This window comes from Panicum virgatum, chromosome 2N (genome assembly GCF_016808335.1).
Source record: "Panicum virgatum strain AP13 chromosome 2N, P.virgatum_v5, whole genome shotgun sequence".
In the NCBI taxonomy this organism is placed as follows: domain Eukaryota; kingdom Viridiplantae; phylum Streptophyta; class Magnoliopsida; order Poales; family Poaceae; genus Panicum; species Panicum virgatum.
Window position 1 is genome coordinate 69,482,961 of NC_053146.1, and position 22,550 is coordinate 69,505,510.

Here is a 22,550-nt window from a genome sequence, read left to right on the forward strand (position 1 = left end):
CTCCTGCCTGCCTGCTGTTTAACGTACATCTTTGTATCTGAAATTCTGAAACCATTTACTTGAAAAGAAATTCTGAAACCATTTACTTGAAAAGAAATAATTTTCTGCTCGGCGTCACTGTAGCAACTAGATGCCAACACCATGTATCAATTAAGTTGTTGTGTTGTGCAACTGAAAACAGCCACAAACTGATGGATGGATGGTCCGCCGCTTCCACACCGGGGGTTGAAATCGGAATGCTGGGGTGGGTGCTCTGTTTGTCAAAGGCGCAGACTCGGGTCTCCCCCTCTGATGCCGATCGCCCATCCAAGTGCATGCTGTCTGTCCTCCTTTAGAAATTCAGAGCTGCTGCTGCTGCTGCTGCTTCCTTCACCCTGACCTTGGATCCTTCCGTCGTCCATGGTATTGGATTGGATCGGATCGCATCCAACCGGACGGTCGGTGTGGCGGAGGTCGCCAGCGCCAGCTTGTCCCGGCCATTGTTTTATCTGGATCTCTCTGACTTCTCTGACTGTACGTCTTGTTCCGATCCGGCTGCAGCATCATGCCTACCATCCTAGATCGTCGAGCCTGCTCCATCGTCCATGAAATGGGTGACAAAGGTCAAATTATTCCCTCAACCATCATACGTTGCTGATGGTTGAGGGGTGGGCCGGGTCGTCGCTCGCCGACGATGTCTGCCGCCTCTGTCACCGGGGCATGGGTGGGAATCTACATGCACAGCACGGGAATGGGCCATTCGTCACTCGCTTGTCCAGATTCTTGCAAATGCATGCTACGGTGCAGCACACAAGAACATACTGTAAATGAAGAAGCATAGTGGCATGCATTACCTCTGTTTCACAATGTCCAATAAAAGTGTTTTTTGTCACATCTATGAACATTCAGAGCAAAAGAAATAAAGAAAAAGCCAGTCATCTGACACACGAGGGAGCATCACTTAAGCCCCACAAAAAAACAATCACACACGTTTGATGAAAAGGGCCTTCTGTCCCGAATTTAAGGACAGGCTCAAGAACATGTTCCTTAAAGCAGCAGCAACATGTTTGTTGATATGATTAGCACTAAACTTAAGACAATGTGTTAGATGTGCTTCCTACGCTGATCATCCCACCTATAGTGTATAGAATAACATTAAAGTTGCTTTCCTTCTTTGTTTCTTCCTTTCGTTCCCTGTGTTCTCTGTTTTGTTTCGATTCGAGTGGAAGTAAACAAGACTTTTCTCCTAACTAATCTCCTATTGTTTATACTAGTACCGCAATGTTTCAAGGGAAAGGAACCAGGGAGAAATATGGCACATGTCGGAAACAAGATGAAGACTACTTAGTGCTAGTAGTATGTTATGTTCACCCTTGTCGAAACTTGCTAGTAGCTTCTTGTCACACAAGGATAGAACATATTCCCAGCATTAGTCTCCTCAGGGATTCCCGAAGCTGAATTAAAGTTTGCTTTGGTCTCTCCAAAGAGCATTACACAGCAGTACAGTTTGCAGACTCATCAGAATATATTCAACTCAACTAGTAGAGGGCTTGGGACTGCAGCATAAGGATTTAGTGCCTGGTCTTTTCATCTTCTAGTTAGTCACCATCATGCTATCTTTACCTTTAAAACGTTGGAGTTACCTTTGCAAGAAACTTCCTGTTCCCACTTTCACCACCATGTTTCAAGTTCCCATGCTAAAGCAATGTAAGGCTTCTACATGACGGCAAGTTTTTTTTAATATATAAACAGATTTAACACCATGTGGTTGAATAGGGATCGATCTATATTCTATACTTTGCATCAAAGCATCTTAGTTACTCTTGTTGTAAGAAACGGAAGAGCAAGTGATTACATGGTTGGGATTCCATATTCTGAATAAATCAAAAAGGAACTCTTTGGGTTGGAAAGTTTAGCACTACTAAGCAAGCATCAACCTGGCCTAATTAGTATTCTGATGCTTACGCAGTCTGAAAAGTCGCATGCTAATTGCGGCGAAACTTAAGCAAACATCAGTCTGGTACATATTCTAATAAAAAGCATTAGCAGAGGCAACAAGTGTACTAACACTACCAATTTCTTGGTGAACTCCTAGCTTACGTTATCATCGATAATACCCAAACGAACAGAAACAAAAAACGTTTAGAGTACTTTCTAGCCTGCTCATACATGACCTATATAGTGAATTATCCCTATTCTCTATCTACTCGTTTGCATTCTTAGTAAGGAAAAAGGAAAACAGAACTTGAACTTGTCTCGTAAAGCACTACTGGTGGTTGCTACTGCGTCAAGGGCTGACAAGGAACAGCAGAGGGGGATGGACTCAACATTCTTGCTTTTTTTTCCCTTCCTTTTTTTAAGCGGCCGGCAGCAAAGAGCAAACACTGCCTGGCGTGCATTGTGTGTCCTGACGAATTTAGAAGAAATAGAATGCTAACAGTGGTGGACCTAGAATAATTGTTAGGAGGGATTTCTTTCACCTCTAGACAATTTCAACTTCTTCTCGCAGTGCATTCATAGCAACAAATGGTAGGGGAGGCTTAGGAGAAGCTTCATGGGTCCAGTGGCGGTAGAAGGGGCTAGAGCCCCTCCAGACCCACCGCTGGATCAGGCCATAATTACACCATTGCTGAGTAAGATAAATAAAGAGAATAGATTCTGGATCCGAGTCATGTTGTAAACTCTAATTTCTTCTTCTTCTTCTTCAAAGATATATAGCTCTTCTGTGCATTCTTAAAAAAAAGTATAGAACTGATGCGTGCATAGACATACTTAGTACTCAACCCCCCCCCCCCCCCCCCCCACACACACACACACATCAGTTATTACTTTATCATTCATGTGGAAAGTTTATAGAACACAACCATCATTTTGGGTAAGGTTTATGGAAAACAACAACCAGAGAGTAAAGTTTATTTAGCCATGTTTGGATGGTTCAGTTCATAGATGCAAAAAAGTGCCCTATGTATTCTTTTCTACTTTATGGGTTATTCTTAGTAAAACTGTAAATGCTGTTTAGTGGTGCAAAAGAAATCATGGAAGGAGAAAAAGGTACTACTGCTCATCACTTATCTTCATGTGGAATTTCGCCATGATCGTGTCTGCACGATTGGCAACTGCAACAACTCTGCAAAGCTTTTCAGTGTTACAAAGGGATAAGCGAGCGAGAGACCACCAATAATGGCTGCGAAGTTGATATGGCACCATCAACTAACATAATGTAAAAGCAGTACTGTTCAGCATTATACTCCATCCACTATCATTAGCTAGCCCCTTCAGTTCCCTTCCTTGGAGATATTAGTGGATGCCACGTACGCTATCCTTATTAGTCACTATATATAACAGTATAAATATAATGATGATGATGGTGCATGCTCTCCTTTATTTCGAAACAAGTGGCACAACCGCGCAGCCTGTTGGAGAGTGGTGTTGAACTACAGGCGAATTGATAGTTTTTCTTATTATCAGCTTAGGCAAGGAGAAGAAATAGATAAAGCATTCCATCCTTAGACCTTACAGTTGTTTTATTTTCTTCATGAAAGATTCGCCATTTTTTACCCCAGGTTTGATGGTGAGACTACTGTTTTATTGGAGTTGATAGACTGACATGCCTGCAAGCACGTTGCTATTGACTCTAGTCCGACTGATAATACGTTGTAACCAAGAAGTTGATATAATTCAACTATTGGAATTGATCTTGGCTTAGTTAAAGAGGACCTAGTTCTAAAGAGGCTAACTGCCCATGAGAATACGGTCACATTGGAATAAGCCTTACTCATGATCAGTGGACCTATCCAACTGCTAAATGGCCAGGTCCCGGGCCACCACGAGCTATAAGAAAGGGCAGCCACCCCTTCTCTCAGTGATGAGAAAGTGCAGCCTCTGCCCTAACCCCCTAGTCAGGTCAGCTCGCGAGTGTCACCGAAGACCATCGCCGGCCACCATCCATTCTGTGATGGTGTTATACTTCCGGTGTTCATCCTCATCGCGTCTGCTTCCTCAAACAGGCACGTACGGGAACGTCAGTAGCCATAAGTGGATCTACAGACTACAGATCCATATATAAGTGATTAAATTCTAATCATTTGCAGTTCATAGGTGTTCATGTAATTAGGCTACCTAATCCTAAGATTAAGTTATGTTAGTTTTCTAACATCAGCCTATTGTATTACGGTTCTATTTGGCATGGCTCCAACTCCAAATTGCATGGAACTGAGCTATAGCTATATAGCTGCTAATAATCCAAACTAAATTAGCATTACCACTGCAGCCATGAAAGTGATGGCCTATATTTGCTAATTCAGTACTCCTAATGTAACATCCCGTAATTTTACGGAATGCTATAGTCTTCAAAAATACGAAATTTCAAAAACTTTTTGCGTGGAAGTGTTAGTAGCTAGGAACACTCAAGGGATAATGCTATTCTTTCCCAAATTCTTAAGAATTTAAACTATAACTCTAACACAAGGACCTAAATGTTAGCGTGTTATATTTAAACTTTGGAGTTTATTTGGCTCTACTTGTTTCAATTTGGTTTGAATGGTTTTTGTTTGAATTGAGTGGTTTTTAATTTGAATCAGCCATTCAAATTAAAAACAAAAGCTAACATAACCCTCTAACTAAACCAGGCCGAAACCCACCTAGCCCGGCCGGCCCGACCAACCTTTCCTCCCCGTCCAGCCCAAAAACCGGCCGTCGCGGACCGGTTGCGCGCACCCTCACGCGAACGCGCCCGTGAGGCCCAACCAGCCTGCTTCGCCCGGCCCAGTCCGCACCGAGCCTTTAGCCTCAACCCGTGACGCCCGTCCGCCGCCTTGGGTCGCTGACAGGTGGGCCCCGCCTGTCAGCTTTACCTTTCTCCTCCCGAAGCAGCGCCTCGCCCCTGCTTTCGCCGTGGCACTCCGCGACAACGCGCAGAGCGCGTCTCCCGCCGGCCACCTGCCCTGCTGACGCCCGCGTCTGCCCCCGCGGTTGGCCACGATTCCCGCCGCGCGCGCGACCCGCCCGCGCCCAGGAAAACCCTAGCCGCGGAGCCCTTGATGCCGCCACATACCCCTGCTCGGCGACCATCACATCGCCGCCGTCCTTTTTCGGCATCTGGGCCCAAAACCCTAGCATCCCGCCTATAAAACCCCCACGGCCCCGTCGCCTAAACCCTAGCCACCCAGGGGTTTCCCCCTTCACCGCCGCCGCCGCCAAGAGAGAGGAAAACAGAGGAGGGAAGAAGGAAGGAGGAGGTGACGCCGTCGCCGCCGGAGCTTCCCCACGCCGGCGACCCGTACCTCGACATCGCCGTAGCCGCGCTGCACGGCACTGCCTTGGCCCGCTTGCACCGAATCGCCACCGCTCTGAGCCCTTCGTCCACGAGCCTGCCAGGTGAGCGCCGTCGATCCGCCTCGCCTACCCTTCCCTTGTGCCGGCGATGCCTTGGCCGTCGCTGAGCCGACCCTAGACAGCCCTAGGGAGCCCTTTCCCCTTGTGTGTGCACGCCTGCAGGAGCCGACGAGCCGCGCCGTCGTTCACCTCGCAAACCGCCGCTCCCCTGTCCTAGCACCGCCGTGCCTAGCGCGCGGCCACGTGTCACTGATTTTTTCCTTTATGTTTTCCGATAATCTTTTATTATTTTCAGAAATGCTTTTAGGCTTAGAAAATTGATAATAAATCAACCGTAGCTCCGAAAATTATGAAACCAGTTTCATAATTCTTCTAAAATCATGACCTACGAGTTAGACTAGGAGTTGCTGTGATTTGGATCTTCTTTTGGAGAGTTTTTGTGCATCTTTGCACTTGGACCCTTATACTTTCCCGTAATTACGAATAGGACCGACGCCGAGGAGCAGACCGGAGGCTACGACTACCCCGACTTAATTCCAGGAGCATTACGGGGAGACCCCAGGTTCACGTCCATCCATGTTTTGAATACCTATCAGGCATTACTTGCTAGACACGCTACGCCCCCAAATTGAGTGTTGAGATGAGCTTGCATAGCCATTTACTACCGTATTCCTTGTTTCCCATGTTTATCATTGTTGTTACGTGCTATTGCTACTATGTGTATGAGATTGGGGTATGGGAATATATATATATATATATATATATATATATATATATATATATATATATGATATAGTCCTTGCTTGCTGGAAGGTGCCTCCACATATATAGGAGTTGGGGATAGGTTACAGCGGGGCGAGCGGACCCTTTCTCCGACCTTACGGTCGGGAGCTGGGGGTTGTGTGTTGGGCACGACCATGTGAGCACCTGTGATGGGTGACGAGCACCTGTGGCGGGTGCAAGGCTGTTCCCGTGGGAACATGAGTTGATGAGTTGAGGTGGCGATACCTGTAATGGGTGCCGATCGCGAACTGTGTTTACGGAACGCAAACTGTGGACGAAGACGCTCGCCTTTGCTGGGTTAAGGACTTGACTTTGTGGCCCTAGTGACGGAACTATGTCAAACGTGCACACCACTTATCCTTTATGAGGGGGGACCCAGCCCGAGCTAGCTATGCGCGGCACCGTTACTGCAGGAGGATAGTGTTTCAGTGTCAGGGGGAGAGGGCAGGACCCTATCGCCCCCGATCGCAGGATCCATGGAGATTCCATTCTAGATAGCTTCACAGCCCCGGGCGACCTACTGCGGGAGGACGCGCCCCAGACCGGGAGTAGGATGGTGCCGTAGCCGTTAGTTTCGTTGACTGGTGCCTCGGAGATAGTCAGAGTTGCTTGCCGGCTGGATTCGGGACGAGTGGGTACATGTGTACAACCCCTGCAGTAGTCCACTTTCCTGCTCGGATAGCAGCTGAGGTGCGGGGAGAGGGAGTTCCCGCACCGAACTTGGGTAGGTGTTGTAGCGGAAGTTAGTTGACCGGGAGTCCGGGTGCCGGAGCTGCCCGCGTCTGAATGAATGACTTGTTATAAATGCTTGCATAGGAAACCATAGCCTTTCCTTGGCATTGTTTTTACCTTAATGCATCCACATATTGCTTCATACGGATGGTGACGTGGACCTATCCCATCCTTGGGGATAGATTGGGTAGATGCAGGGTATGACTCGGAGTACGATAACAACGACGACGGGTGGTACGATTGAAGGTGTGCTACACTCAAGGATGCCTGTGGAGAAGAAGATTCATGGCGGAGGACCAGCATGAAGTCTTAGTTACCGTTACGCTTTCTGTTTGCACCTCATTTAGCCCATCGGGCTTGTACTCGGAGATTATTACTGTTATCCCGAATGCTGTAATAAGTTAAACCCATGAATGTTCTGTAATCGCTGGTATGACTGTGATTACTGTCTGAAATGAGTTTTGTATGTGATAGCGACTGATTCAGGGACTATCACAATGATACAGGGAGTCGGGTTGCTCTTTCGGGAACCCGGTTCGTTTCACCTAAGTATGTAGCCCAGTGGTCAGCCTGCTTCCAATGCAAATTGCAAGCGTCTTTGACCCGAATTACTTTCAAATCTTTAGACCCTTCCATGTTGAAATGCATGCATGCGTAGATAAAAATTAAGTGACGCGAGACAGCATTTTGTTTGTTCATGGAGACAAATGCTACCGCATGATGGGATCGAGGTCTTATCATTATTGAGATGAGATAGATAATAGTTGGTTATGCAAAGCAGGACAGCCTGATTTGTCAGAGTCGTTCGTACAGCCATACTCTTCTTTCAGGACAACGCCTTGACTTGTGGAGAGAGCTAGTAGTGTTGTTCGTGTTAGGTGAGTGACGATTTTCGTATAAAAAAACGACACTGGGTTCGTTTCGGGGATGTGTTTCTTCTTTATAGGAAGAAATTAAACGGCACGAGTTGTTGCGAGGGTGCAAGTTTCAATGCGAGGTCCATGCAGAAAAGGACACGCCGTTTTGTGTGTTGTGATCTATCCATCTTCTAAAGCCCCCGTCGTTTCCGTCGTTTCCAGATCGAGGAGGAGCTGAACAAGGTGCGCCGCCTGCTTAGGTGGAGTCCACAGGAGATTGCCTGGGGGATTCGAGCAGGCTCGGTTCCCCTCGGCGATCTGCGCGTCGGGGAATTTGTGCTGTTCATTTCGCACATTTCCACCGGCCTGGGGCTGCCGATCTCTTCGTTATTCTTGCTACTGCTGGAAGATTTCGGCCTCCAGCTCCAGCATCTCACGCCCCACTCCATCCTCCTGACGTCAATCTTCGTCCACTTGTGCGAGATGTTCGTGGGGGTGCGGCCCTGCGTCATTCTCTTCCGCCACTTCTTCGTCCTGGTGAAGTCCGGGAAGGGCAAGGATGAAGTGGGGGCGTACTACTTACAGACGAGGAGCGACTTACGGACGCCCTACATCCCCGGGCTTACTAGCGGGAAGTAGGAGGATTGGCACAAGGAGTGGGTAATCGCCACCACCGAAGCCAACGAGCGCCTCGTCATGTCGACCGGGGGACCCGCCTCCGACCGCCAATCCTGGAGGGCCAAGCCGTCCCTGCTGTCGGAGTTCGACTCCGTGCTGAGCAAGATCAGGGCGATGGCGGAGGGCGGCCTCACCTCGCTGCATGTCCTCAGGGACTTCCTGAAGCGTCTGATCGCCCCTCGGAAGCATCGGCCGCGTTCTACCTGGAACTTCACCGGGCCCCAAGACTGCAGCAGGACCCACCACGGGGAGGACAACGATCTGACCCAGGAAGCCCTGGAGGTCCTGGTGCGGGCGGTGACGGGGGAGATCTTCGTCCCGGAGCACCTGATCCTTCCTCAGGGTGTCGTTCCTCTCTGCGAGGACTCACGCCTGAGGACTGCGGTGCTGGCCAACCTGCCGACCCTCGACGACGGTGGGCTAGCAGCACAGCAAACTGGAGGCGACCCGGACCGTGGGATCCGGATCCCTGGTGCATCCGGGGAACAGGCCGTGCTGAGCGCCGCGGGGTCTGGCTCTTCTGCCAAGAGTAAGCAGGCCGTGGCTGGTAGCTCCGTCGCGAGCGGTCCCAGCCAGGCCCGGAGCAGCTCCGGCACTTCGTCGGAGGAAGTGAGCCGGTGCAGGTTGCACCGCGGCGACGGGACCCCAGTTATGGAGCCCGCCGCAAAGCATCAGAGGACCGCTGAGGACGCGGGCCAGGGTAGCTCCCGGGCCCCCGGCTCTCGCGGGACCCCTGGAGTAGCCGTGCCGCCACCACCACCGCCGGGAGGTGCCTCCCCCCGGAAGCAACAGCAGCTGCAGCAGCCACGAGGTGCGCCTCCGCCGCTGCCACGGCAGCCACCACCACCGCCGGGAGGTGCCTCTCCCTGGTAGCAGCAGCAGCAGCATCAGCCACAAGGTTCGCCTCCGCTGCCGCCTCGGGAGCAGCAGCAGCCTCCACCACCACCGCCACCACCAGGGCAGCAGCAGCAGCCGAAGCATTCGCAGCAGCCACGAGGTGCGCCTCCGCCGCCGCCTCGGGAGCAGCAGCAGCCTCCACCACCACCGCCACCACCAGGGCAGCAGCAGCAGAAGCAGTCGCCCAGCCTCCGTGGACGCTGGAGACCCGGCGCTTCAGGGTAAGTGTTCTTCCGTTCACTCCCCTTATTCCCGGTGCTTCGCTTTTTGTTGAAGGACTTTTTCTCTTTGTTTGCCAGGTCCTCTCGCCCAGGCAGCTCTTCCACCGCCACTGGCTCGTCAGTGGGGGTCCAGGCGACCGGTGCCTCAGCGGCCACGACGGAAGCGACAGCGGATGTGGGGAGCTCGGGTGCGGCGACCTCTGCTAACCCGATGGAACCCAACGCGGCGGCGGCGGGTGCGCCAGTGCCAGGCGCAGCAATGCCCGACGCGGTGGCTCCCGAGGCGTCGGCTACGGCGGCAGTCGCGCCGACACCGGGCTTGGCGTCGGCGAGCACAGCGGCAGCGGGCGCGGCAACGGCAAGCACCTCGGTTCCTGAGGTCCCGACGTCTGTGCCGAACATCCCCTCCTCCAGCTCCCAACCTGCGGCAGAGGAAGAGCTGGAGGAGGTCTCTGTTAGGCGGCTCCTGCAGGGTCCCCCAGAGGAGGATGCGGCTCCTCTCCCCCAGGTGCTGGTCCGGGTCCGGCGGATAATAGAGGAGGCGACCTCTACCGCCGAGGCGGCCTTCCGGCGAGAGTGGGCTGCTCTAGAGAGCGAGCGTCAGCGCCTCGGCGACTGGCATATCCACCTGGAGGAGCACACGAAGGCCGAAGCCTCCCGTGTCGCCGCCGCCCGGTCCGAGCTTGAGGCCGACCTTGAGTCCTACAGGAAAGGGCTCCGGAAGGTGTTCGACCGGGAGTTTGTGGTGGTGAGACGGGAAAAAGCCCTGGCGCTGCGGGAGGAGGCTATTGCCAAGGAGGAGGCTAGCCTCGCGGCCCAGCGATTCGAGTTCGAGTCTCGCAGCCAGGGACTCGAGGTCTGCAAGCTGGAGCTCGACAAGCTCTCCGAGTTTCTGCACCAATGGCGCCAGGAGCTGCAGGAGACCGCAAGCCAGTAGATCGTTGTCGAGATAGAGCTCGAGGGGGAGAGGAAGTCCCTTGCCCAGCGGGAATCCCTCACCACCACCATGGAGCAAGCCCTTGCGCGCCAGCGCTAGTGTCTTAAAAACTGAAGGAGTCAGCGGCGCAGAAAGAGGCCTCGCTCCAGGAGAAGGCCCGCCAGCTGGAGGCGGCTCAGGCGGTACTGGATGGTCAGGTGCAGGAGGCGGTCCGGAAGCTGCAGGAGGACCAGCTCAGGGGGGGCCCAGCGAATCGTCGACTGGGCGAGCAAAGCAAGCTCAGCTCTGGTGCCACTTGGAATGAGTCCAATCCAAGTGGCGGAGCCGCCAGCCTCAATTGCTGACGCCCTCCCAGTGCTGAACTCTGCTTCAGATAGACTCCAGCACCTGGAGCCGATCCTTGCTGGCCACCTTGAAGCTGAGGGCCGCGAGCTGTGCCAGATGGTGGCGGAGTACATTCTGACCTGCCTCCGGAGCCACGACCCAGCCATCTCGCTAGCCCCCATCGTCGATGGTCCAGTGGCGGAGACGGAGGCCACCGCTCGGGAAAGCATGCGGGATGTCGTTGACTTCGTAGCCGCTTACTTCAAGCGGGAGCCTGCAGATTCCTGTGCTGGACCATCACAGCAGGTGATCTTTTGTTTTTTGTGTTATGTAAAAAACATTGTACTTGTTGAAACTTTAATAGAAGAAAATTTCAACTTATCTGTTTGTCAGTTGCTCTAGTTTGCGGTATGCAGCACCCCGGCGCATTGGCCACCTGGTAGATAGGTTCAGTTGTTAGAACCTATCTGCCATCGGAGCCGAAGAAGACACTCCGGACCCCCGTATGAGGTTGAGCAAACGTCCTTGGGCATAGGTGTAGCATAAATTGCAAGTTGAACGAGCGACTTATTCCCTGTATAGCAGAAAAAACTACAGAGAAGAAAATCAAACTCTCTGGGATGGTAGTAATGATACTGCAACTTAGCTGTTTGACGCATGCAGAATCGATCCTTGATGTCTGGCTCAAAGCGAACGCTCCGGCCCCCCCTGGGAGACAGGCTCAGTTGTTTTAAGTCTGTCTACCACTGAGACTGGACCTCGATCTGCATGAAGCCTTAAAGAGGATGCCGGGACCCCATGGTAGGTAGGTTCAATGGTTTGAGGCTAGCTACCACCAGTCAAGGCCTAACCTGCATACCACTCAAATTCAAAGCTTAGTAGCAGGCCCGCGAGACTTATTCTGGACCGGCCCCCAAGCTAGTTCGAAGTCCGGGGCTCCGGATACGCAGGTCCAGGTAGCTCAATGCTTGTTACAGAGTGGTGGAGTGTGTAGGCTTAGGGTACGGACCTAGGCTAAGGCGCTACACAGGGCTCCGGACCACTCCAGGAAACAAACACGACTTTACCAGACCTGGCTCCGAGGTTCCGGACCCCTCCCTAGCAGTGGGTGAGACCATTTTGTCGTACTCGATCCTTTGAGATATGGAGCTGGAACTGCCGTGTAGGACTTAGGAAGCCAACCCTTGAGCTAGAACGAGGTTCGGGCCCCAATTACCCAGCTCCGGGTACTAGAGCACTCATTACAGGGTGGTGGAGCGTGTAGGCTTTGGGTACGGAACCGGCTAAGCGGCTACACGGGACTCCGGACCACCCCAGGAAACAAGCACCCCCTCTCCAGAGAAGGTCCTTAGGGGTCCAGACCCCTCTCCCAGCAGTAAGGGGGTCCGGACCTGTACGACAGTCCAACAACCCAATACAGATCTTAGCTGTAGCGACAAGAGTGGAAGTCCGCGCGGGGGTTAGAAAGGTAAAAACTCGAGAATCGAAATGCGAAATAAAATTTTGACACAAAGACAGAATCGGGGGCAAATCTTTCCTTTGCAACTTGATATACATGGCTTGCGCGATGGATGCCAGAGGCCGGGTTTATGAGGACGGACCTCTACCGCTTTGGGCCGCGTGTTAATGCTAGCCGATGGTGCGATGGATGCCAGAGGCCGGGTTTATGAGGACGGACCCCAACCGCTCTGGGCCGCACGCTAATTCTATCTTATTACAAAGGAAAAATTCATTTTCCTGTTCTGTCTAAGTGTAAAACTTACGCAGATGCTCTATGTTCCATGGGTTGGGTAGCGGCACCCCATCTTCTGTGGCCAGGAGAACGCATCCGGGCCGGCATACTTCTGTAACCATGAAGGGACCCTCCCAGCTGGGGGAGAGTTTGTGGAGCCCTGCTCGGTTCAGAATCCGCCTTAGGACGAGGTCGCTAGCCCGGAGCTCCCTACTGTGCACGAACCGTTGATGATAGTGTCACACCCTAGAATTTTTGAATTTCAGGATGTGATTAAAATTAAAAATAAAACAACAATTTTCTCATAATTTTAAAATTTTCTCAACATTTATTTTTCCTCACAGAGAATTTAGTGTAAAAGAAAATAAATATTGGATGTTTTTCAAATTAAATGATGTTGTTCTTCTGGTGATGCATTCATGTCACGTGCATAGTATTGTTGAGTGTGAAAACCTTTCAAAACGTGTTCTATCATCAAAAGTTCTTCCCGGGAATTTTTCGGAATTTTCTGGAATCTTTTCCTATTTTTCCATAGAGCAAACTCTAATTTTTAGAGGCTCTTCCAAATCTTCTCATGTGCTCCAAATATTTTATTTGAGTTCGTTAGGTCCCAATATATTTCTAGGATTTTTCCTAGAATTTTCGGGCCATTTGGAATATTTTTCGGACTTTAAATATGAATTCTAGATTTTTATAAAATTATTTTAATTTCGAAAATAATTAATTCCGAATTTTAAATGGGATAAGTCTATCAAAAGTACATAAATCTCTAATGGACCTCAATGGCCCATTCGTGTGTTCCCTAATGGGCTAAAGGCACGTAAAGTCCATTAGGTTGGGAGGAAGGTTTAGTACCACATTGCTAGTTCATGTGGGATGGTGAGACTTTTCTCCCTATATATTAAACCAAATTCTCATGGCAACTCCACACAAAAATATAGACTGCCCATAGGGAGGCTCCTTGTTTGGGAATCCCTAAAATAATATTTTCCCTAGAATCCCACCATCCTCTGCATCCGTGCATCTCCGGTGAAATCCGACACCACCCTAGTGCTCAGCTCGTCGTCCTCTTCGTCGTGGTGTCTTCCTTCTTGCGAGTCGTTGCCATTTCACCGTCGACCCCGTGCCTTCTCCTCGACAAGTTCACCGCCCCAGAGTTTCGCAAGGTAGCAAGGGATTTCTCCGACCTTTTTTCGCTCCCCTTCTCGCTCCTGCGCGCGCCCGCGCCCGCCGGCTCTGCTCCGCCGCCGCTCGCAATAGAGCCGCCTCCTACCACGCACAAAACCCTATCCTCCGCCGCCGCGCCGATTGGAGCTCGGATCCGCCGCCGCGTGGCCGTTCTGTCGCGCCCCCGCCGTCTTCGAACCATCTCGGAGCTTCGCGTCGAGGTAGAGGAACTTGCCGGCCCGTTTCCCCCTCCCTCGCGCTTGTTTCCGCCCGGTCCTGCTCACCGTCGCTGCTGCCCCGCCATGAGCCGCCGCGAGCTCCACTCCGGTCATGAGAGCCTGCGCCGCTGCCCTAGATCACTTTCCCGCCCCGCGCGGTTGCTCCCCGGCCTAGTCACGCTCGATTTCGGGCCCCGGACGGCCATTTTCGGCGAAGTTCGGAGACTCTCTGCCGTGCGCCGCCGCCAGCCCACCCCAATCCACTCCTGCCGTCCGATTTAGATCCAGCGGCCCAGAACTAATATGACCCGAGTCAACTAAACCAAATACCAGTCAACCATGGTCATTTTTGCAAATAAACCCCTCCGTTTTTCCAAAATCAACCCTCCGTCCATCGCAGTTCAAAACTATTTCTGTTTTAGTCCAAATCTTTATGGAAAACACCCTAAGCTTTTCCAAAATAGAACCCGCCATCCTTAGTGCGTAGTTTTGCAAGCTAACCCCTGTAGTTTATGTTTAATCTCTTTTTAGTCCTTGGTTTCTTTATAGCTAGCCCCTTTTCTTTCAAAGCTATCGCAGATAAGTCCCTAGAACCATGTTTTAGCCATAACTTCTTCGTTTTAGCTCCGTTTTTATCGATTCTTGCGCTCACGTGATCCTTGTGACGTGTGAAATAGCTTTATCACCTTGTTATACTTTGTGAGAACACTTTAGTATGCCTCGAAAATACTTTTTGCTAGCCCTTTGTGTCCGTAGTTAATCGCGACTAGATCCCTGAAGCACCGTTTAGTCTATAGAATCGCCGTTTTAGTTCCGTTTTCCGCATTTCTTGCGCTCTCGTAACCGTAGCAGCGAGCCCTATCCTTTAATATGTTCTTTTAAAGCCTTTCTTTGTTTTGGTGTATTGTTCTTAGTTGTATCTTTTGTTTGTTGCTTTGTATGTTTGCTCGTTAATTGCCCCGAGTTGAAGGATCGTCGTTTGAAGATTGAAGATCAAGTTCTCCGAGTGAGCAAAAGCTGAAGAGCAGTAAGAGTAGCTTTTCATTGGTGAAAGGAAAGTGACCCTAACCATCTTTCTGTCTATGCTTATTTACAAGAGTATTATGATGATTTAATTGGAACATGGAGAACCACCCAAGAAAACAGTACAACCACAATACTATATGGCTCTGGTCTTGGCTGATTAATTAGAGACTCTAGCTTGTGACAATCTTACCGAAAGGGCAAGAGGGGATGCATCAACGGGGTATAGCTCGGTCCTCTTGGGGCAATTGGTATTGTTTAATGGTCCTTTGGCAAGGTACCACCTCATTAGGACAGTGTTATGACCGCTTTGACTTGAAACCTTAGCGGATTGTCATAGGTTAGGGAATCTTTGTAAAGGCCTCGTAGCGTCCCTATGCAATCACACCTCGGAAGTGTGGTATTGTGCCTAGCTAGCACATTGCGTGGTTGGGTTCAAAGTTCTTCGGAACTTTTACGCGAATTGTGGTGAAAGTGTACAACCTCTGCAGAGTGTAAAACTGATATATCAGCCGTGCTCACGGTCAAGAGCGGCTTGGACCCTCACATGATTAATAAACTTAAAGATGGATATAAATCACATTCTAGTTATTTCTTGTGGCCTTGCTGAGTACCAACCATAAGTGTACTCACCCTTGCTTACTGCTGCTCAGAAGGAGAAAGTTATGGTGGAGTCTATTGAAGATGTTGCTGAGTTCTAGGCGTACGCAACCCCCAGTCGATTGCCTGTGAAGTTTGGAGTCTGCGTTTCCAGAATAAGCTGTATAACTCTGATAGTCTTTTATTTGTTGTTTTAATTCTCTTTTACGTGATACTGTTACTGATTATTCACTTATGATGTCTCTATATGTATGAAACTTGATCCTGACATACATATAGCTATGCATTCGATTTTCTTCTTAAAACCGGGTGTGACAGAAGTGATATCAGAGCTGTATCAACTATAGGACGTAAGCCTAAGTAGCAATGGTCGTTTTTTTAAGGTTTCTTCTGATATAAAATCTATCCCTGCTTATTTTTTGACCCCCTCCATTGAATATTCTCTCTCCTTAACTATTTTTTTCCTTTCTCAATGAACCTTGATAACTCATCTTTCTCACCGGACCCTTTATTTCATTTGCACTTTCTTAATTGCAAATGTAAAACAAAATCCGCAATCTTTGTATTTTGACCTACTCTCTCCTTTATAATTTTCTTATTGATGCTCAACCCTAGGTCAATCAATCCTTTTTTTAATTCTCGACACCCTCTCCTTCCCTTTCCTCCCAAATAAATATCGCTTTGGATTCATCTCTTGACTTGAATTCCAAAGTATCTTTTCTGATTCAAAATTGTTTAGATATTTCATGCCACGCACCCTAATGCTTGTGCAAGCCATCTGAAGAATGAAGCTACTAGTTCATCATGAGGAGTCAAGTCGAACCAATTGGAATCATACCACTTGCCCACAATCCTGCTCAAGTTGGATGAAGGATTCAGAGCGCCACCAAAGAATCAAGTCTGAAGCCTGAGCAAGGTTATGACACTCTCACTACCACTACAATCACAAAGGTGGAGTCAACGCTGGACACGCTGAAGGAGGCACGTGTCATCCATGACGAAGCTGGAAGATATAATCAAGCTTAGGAGTACCCCTTCTAACTCTATTAACAACGTTAGCATCGTTCTTTGACTGTGTTGACTGGTGGAGTTCAGTGTTTGCATGATGATGCTTGACTTTATGGCCTTGTCTGATTCGTATCTTTGTAATGATTGTTGGTGTACTGTGGGTCTTCTACCTACAATGACATCAGTTGCCTAGATGGGTTCTTCTTTTATACTTCCCCCTCCTTGTTATCCTCCGTATTTCTACCTAATCCTTTCGAGGATGTCAAGAAGGAAGTTCAAGGCAACACTAACAGCAATAGTAGAAACCTCCAAGCATCTACAATGATCAACAAATGCAAGAAGCTGAAGATGGTGAGTCCCAACAGAAATCGAGAAGATAGGGCCAATAAAGGAGAGCTCAACATCCTAGCACAAACTCAAGGACTGCAAGGAATGGTTCCAACCATGGTCGATACCCAAGAACATGTTACAGAGCAAGCCTTATTCCCAGAGAACCGTAACCATATCACTAGTGACAACCAACAGATCTCGACAACTCTGCCACCGATGGATGAAGAGAAGTTAATAACTATGCAAGCTCAAGTCTTACAAAGAAGGATGCAGTCCAATACGGTATCACCTCATCGCATGGTGTTAACCAAAGCAGAGATCCCTACCTGGACCAGTGAAGAGGCAAGTCGCCGAAGCACAAAAGCTAGTGATAGAGGAGCAACATGAGATTAGTAAGACTCCGGGAACGTGCCAATGTTGCGAGCATTATGGTCGTCTATGTCTTCAAGAAGATAGCTTAATGACAGCAGAAGCAAGACAACGTTACCATTCAGAGATCAACAGAAAGTTATCTGCCCAGGATCTAGTCCTAGAAGAAGTCGTCCAAGGTAGAGATAGTAATCAGACTATAAACCTCGACGATTGGACTATCTCTTTGAAAGAGTTTCAGCCTAAAAGAAGCAAGCAGTCCAAGAAACAAATTAGTAAAGCAAGGCAAGAGAAGGTGGAGTTACCACAACCGTTGGCCGATAGAAGTGTTCAACCCAGTTCCAACCAACTACAGCCTGAAGTGGTTCAACCTCCATATGACAACTCTATCGAGAAGAATCCTGACGCACAAGCCATTCCACAAAGAGTGGAGATGGAGCAGAAAGAAAGTCGGGATGGACATGTTAAAAGAGTAGTGTGCTTTAAATGTGGTGAAAAGGGTCACTATGCCAGCAGATGTTCCACAAAGCGAGGAAGCCAGGATGAGTATGCTAAGAGAATGTGGTCTGTAGGTAGTAAAGAAAGCCACTATGCTAATAGATGTCCAACAAAGCGTAAGAAGACTAGATCCCGTGATCTCGGACTATATTGCCTCAAGTGTGGAGAAGATGGACACCTCGCCAGTTGGTGTGAAAAAGAAAATGATAATTAATGACAGAAGTACATGAAGACTTGAGAGGTGATACAAGACTCCATGCCAGAAAAAAACAACCAAGCTCTATTCAAATCACTTTATCAAGATACAAGGGAACTACTTCAACAGATGGGCCAACGAAGCCGAGGAAAGAATGGATGGTTAAAGTAGAAATTAGACTGAGTAACCATGAAGTGTTTGATGTGAGTTGCAGAGAATAAAGAAGAATGTTTGAGCATGTATCGTAAGAACAAATGATCGTGAAGAAAGTTAACATGTGTCGGATGGTACCCACCTAAACCTTTGTCTCTTGCTAACCTTGTGAATCTCGGGATGAGATTCCTTTTTAGGGGGGTAGTTCTGTCACACCCTGAAATTTTTGAATTTCAGGATGCGATTAAAATTAAAAATAAAACAACAATTTTCTCACAATTTTAAAAATTTTCTCAACATTTATTTTTCTTCATAGAGAATTTAGTGTAAAAGAAAATAAATATCGGTTGTTTTTCAAATTAAATGATGTTGTTCTTCTGGTGATGCATTCATGTCACATGCATAGTGTTGTTGAGTGTGAAAACCTTTCAAAACGTGTTCTATCATCAAAAGTTCTTCCCGGGAATTTTCCGGATTTTTCTGGAATCTTTTCCCATTTTTCCCTAGAGCAAACTCTAATTTTTAGAGGCTCTTCCAAATCTTCTCATGAGCTCCAAATATTTTATTTGAGTTCGTTAGGTCCCAATATATTTCTAGGATTTTACGCGAATTGTGGTGAAAGTGTACAACCTCTGCAGAGTGTAAAACTGATATATCAGCCGTGCTCACGGTCAAGAGCGGCTTGGACCCTCACATGATTAATAAACTTAAAGATGGATATAAATCACATTCTGGTTATTTCTTGTGGCCTTGCTGAGTACCAACCATAAGTGTACTCACCCTTGCTTACTGCTGCTCAGAAGGAGAAAGTTATGGTGGAGTCTATTGAAGATGTTGCTGAGTTCTAGGCGTACGCAACCCCCAGTCGATTGCCTGTGAAGTTTGGAGTCTGCGTTTCCAGAATAAGCTGTATAACTCTGATAGTCTTTTATTTGTTATTTTAATTCTCTTTTACGTGATACTGTTACTGATTATTCACTTATGATGTCTCTATATGTATGAAACTTGATCCTGACATACATATAGCTATGCATTCGATTTTCTTCTTAAAACCGGGTGTGACAGATAGCGCCTGAGCACCTGGTTGTAGCGTGCATTTTGGATTGCTGCTCGCCACCTTCGTTCGTCAACGAAGTCCACATCGTCACACCGCAGTTGTTCCTGCATGGGTTCGTCAAAAGCCTGGACCCGTGGTGAGCCCAGGTGAATTCTTGGGGGAAGGCATGCTTCAGCCCCGTAGACCAGGAAGAATGGGGTCTCCCCGGTGGCTCGGCTGGGTGTGGTCCGGTTGCCCCATAGTACGCACGGAAGCTCATCAACCCATTTGGCACCATGCTTCTTCAAGCAGTTATAGGTGTGGGTCTTGAGTCCCCTGAGGATCTCTGCATTCGCTCTCTCGACCTGTCCATTGCTGCGGGGATGTGCCACGGACGCAAAGCATAGCTAGATGCCGATGTCCTCGCATTACTCTTGGAAGAGTCTGCTTTTGAATTGGGTCACGTTGTCCGTGATGATGCGGTTTGGGACGCCAAATCTGCACACAATGGACTTGAGGAATGCGACTGCTGATTTTTTGGTAATGTTCACCACAGGGGTAACCTCCGGCCATTTTGTGAATTTGTTAATGGCGACGTAGAGGAACCGATACCCGCCGACGGCCTGGGGGAACGGCCCCGGGATATCCACGCCCCATACGGCGAATGTCCATGAGGGCGGAATCATTTGCAGAGCTTGAGCCGGTGTGTGTATTTGCTTTGCATGGAACTGGCATGCTTTGCATGACCTTACCAGCTCAGCCGCATCCTGGAGTGCTGTCGGCCAGTAGAAGCCATGCCGAAAGGCCTTACCAGCAACCGTGCGAGATGAGGAATGACTTCACACTCGCCTCCATGGATCTCCGCGAGTAACTCGCGGCCCTCTCCCTGGAAAATGCACCGCATGAGGAAACCATTGGCACCATGGCGGTAGAGATCCCCTTCTACCACCGCGTAGCGTTTAGCCAATCGTACTATGCGCTCAGCGGACACATCGTCATCAGGAAGGATACTTCTTTCAAGTAGTCCCGGATCTCGGAGATCCATGCATCGGGAGCTCCCTGAGCAGGTGGGAGTGGCTCTATGAGGTCTCCAGGATCCTCAACAGAGCACACAACCCAGGGCGGGCACCACATGTGGAATGCCGCCGGGACCGCTAGCTTTGAGGTGCCAGCTTGATCCCCTTCACCCAGTTCGGTAGGCTGGGTGGTAGGTCTCAGTAACCGTCTTTCGAAGAGGCCCTCGGGCACGGATGCCCAGGTAGATGCTCTTGCAGAGAGATCATCTACTGCTGAGTTGAATTCGCGGGGAACATGTTGCAGTTCCAAGGCGTCGAAGTCCTTCTCAAGCTTCCTCACATGAATGAGGTATGTCGTGAGCTGGGGATTGTTGCAGCTGCAATCCCCTCGGACCTGCTTGATGATTAGCTGAGAATCTCCCTTCACCAGGAGCTGCCGGACCCCCAGAGACAGGGCTTGTGTCAGGCCAAAGATCAGAGCTTCGTACTCCGCCATGTTGTTGGTGGCATTGAACTCAAGGTGCACCATGTACTTCAGCTGATCTCCGTTTGGGTCGATGAGGACCACACCAGCTCCAGCCCACTGCATGCGGACGGACCCGTCGAAGAAGAGTGTCCAGTGGGCTCGGTGAAGACTGGTGTCCTGACTTCCGGCCCCGGGGTCCGGCGTTGAGGTCCGGACCCCCAGAATTGCTTGGGGAAGGAGTCCATTCTGCTACGAAATCAGACAGGATTTGGCTTTTGACTACGTGGCGTTGCTGGAAGTCCAGCTGGAACTCAGCCAACTCTGCTGCCCACTTGGCGATGTTGTATGTGGCGTTGGAGTTGTGCAGGATCGCTCTTAGCGGGTAAGAGGTCACTACATCAACTCTGTGTGCCTAAAAATAGTGGCGCAGTTTCCTGGATGCAATAAATATGGCATAGATAAGCTTATTCGTCTCAAGATACCTGGCCTTTGCCTCGTGGAGGACTTCGCTGACGTAGTAGACTGGCTTCTGGATGGTCCGGACCCTGGTCACCGGGTCCGGCTCGCCCTTGTCCACCACGTCAGGTCCTTGGGCCCCCAGTGGTTCTGGGTTCCCACTGGGTCGAGGCTCCTCCGGACCCCCTTGTGCGGGGTCCGAACCTTCAGACAGAGGAGTGGTTGCCGGACCCCCATGTCCGTGGCCCTGCTCACCATCCTTGGCCGGAGGGACCCTGGTGTCCCCCTGGCGAGCTTGCTCCGTCCTCTCGGCAACCAGCACCATGCTGACCGCCTCTGCAGACGCAGCAACATACAAAAACAATATCTCACCTGGCTCTGGAGCCACCAATACTGGCAGTGAGGTGAGATGCTGCTTCAGTTCCTGGAAGGCTTGTTCAGCCTCTTCAGTCCAAGAGAATTGACCGAACCTCCTCAATAGCCTGAAGAAGGGGAGGGCCCTCTCAGCCAACCTCGAAATGAAGCGGCTAAGAGCGGCCAGAGATCGAGTAAGCTTCTGGACGTCCTTGATGTGGCCAGGAGGCCTCATCGCCTTGATCGCCTTGATCTTGGCTGGGTTTGCCTTGATGCCTCGATGAGAGATCAGGAAACCTAGCAGCTTCCCTTGTTGAGGCTGGTGTAGTCGATGCACATCCAAAGCTTCCCGTTGGCCTTTGGGACGACGACCGGGTTGGCCAACCATTCGGGGTGGTGGACCTCCTCGATGAAGCCAGCATATAGCAGCTTGCGTACTTCTTCACGGATGAAGTTCTGCCGCTCCACGGACTGCTTCCGAGGTTTCTGGCGTACCGGCGTGGCGTCGGGGTAGATCCTCAGATGGTGCTCGATCACTTCCCTGGGAATCCCGGACATCTGTGATGGTTCCCAGGCAAACAAGTCCACATTTGCCCGGAGGAGTCCACTCCGATCTGCACGGTCTTCACGAGAACATCGTCCGGATCAGACGACTGAACCTTAGGTACCTTTGCGGGCGCCCTGGCTCGCGAGGTGGATGGGTCCTCCTCGGAACGTGCAGCCTCTGCCGCCAGAGCGTGCAGTTTCTCAACTGCAGCGACGGCAGCGGTTCGGTCACCCCACACGGTGAGGACACCGGCAGGGGAAAGCATCTTCAGGACCAAATACCCGTAATGGGCAATGGCCATGAAGCGGTAGAGAGCCGGCCTGCCAATGATGGCATTGAACGGGAGGTTTGCCTCCGCAACATTGAACTGGACGCTCTCTGTGCGGAAGTTCTCCTCGGTCCCGAACGTGACCGGCAGAGTGATGCTCCCCAGAGGGAATACCGGATGTGGGCCCACTCCGGAGAATGGGCGAAAGGGAGTCAGCTTGGACTCCGGGATCTGCAGCTGCTTGAACGCTGCATAGCTGATGACGTTGAGGCTAGCCCCACCGTCAATCAGCACGTGATAGAGCATGATGTTGGCTATGACAGGGGCGGTGACTAGAGGTAGTACACCAGCCCCGGCCATGTTCTCCGGGC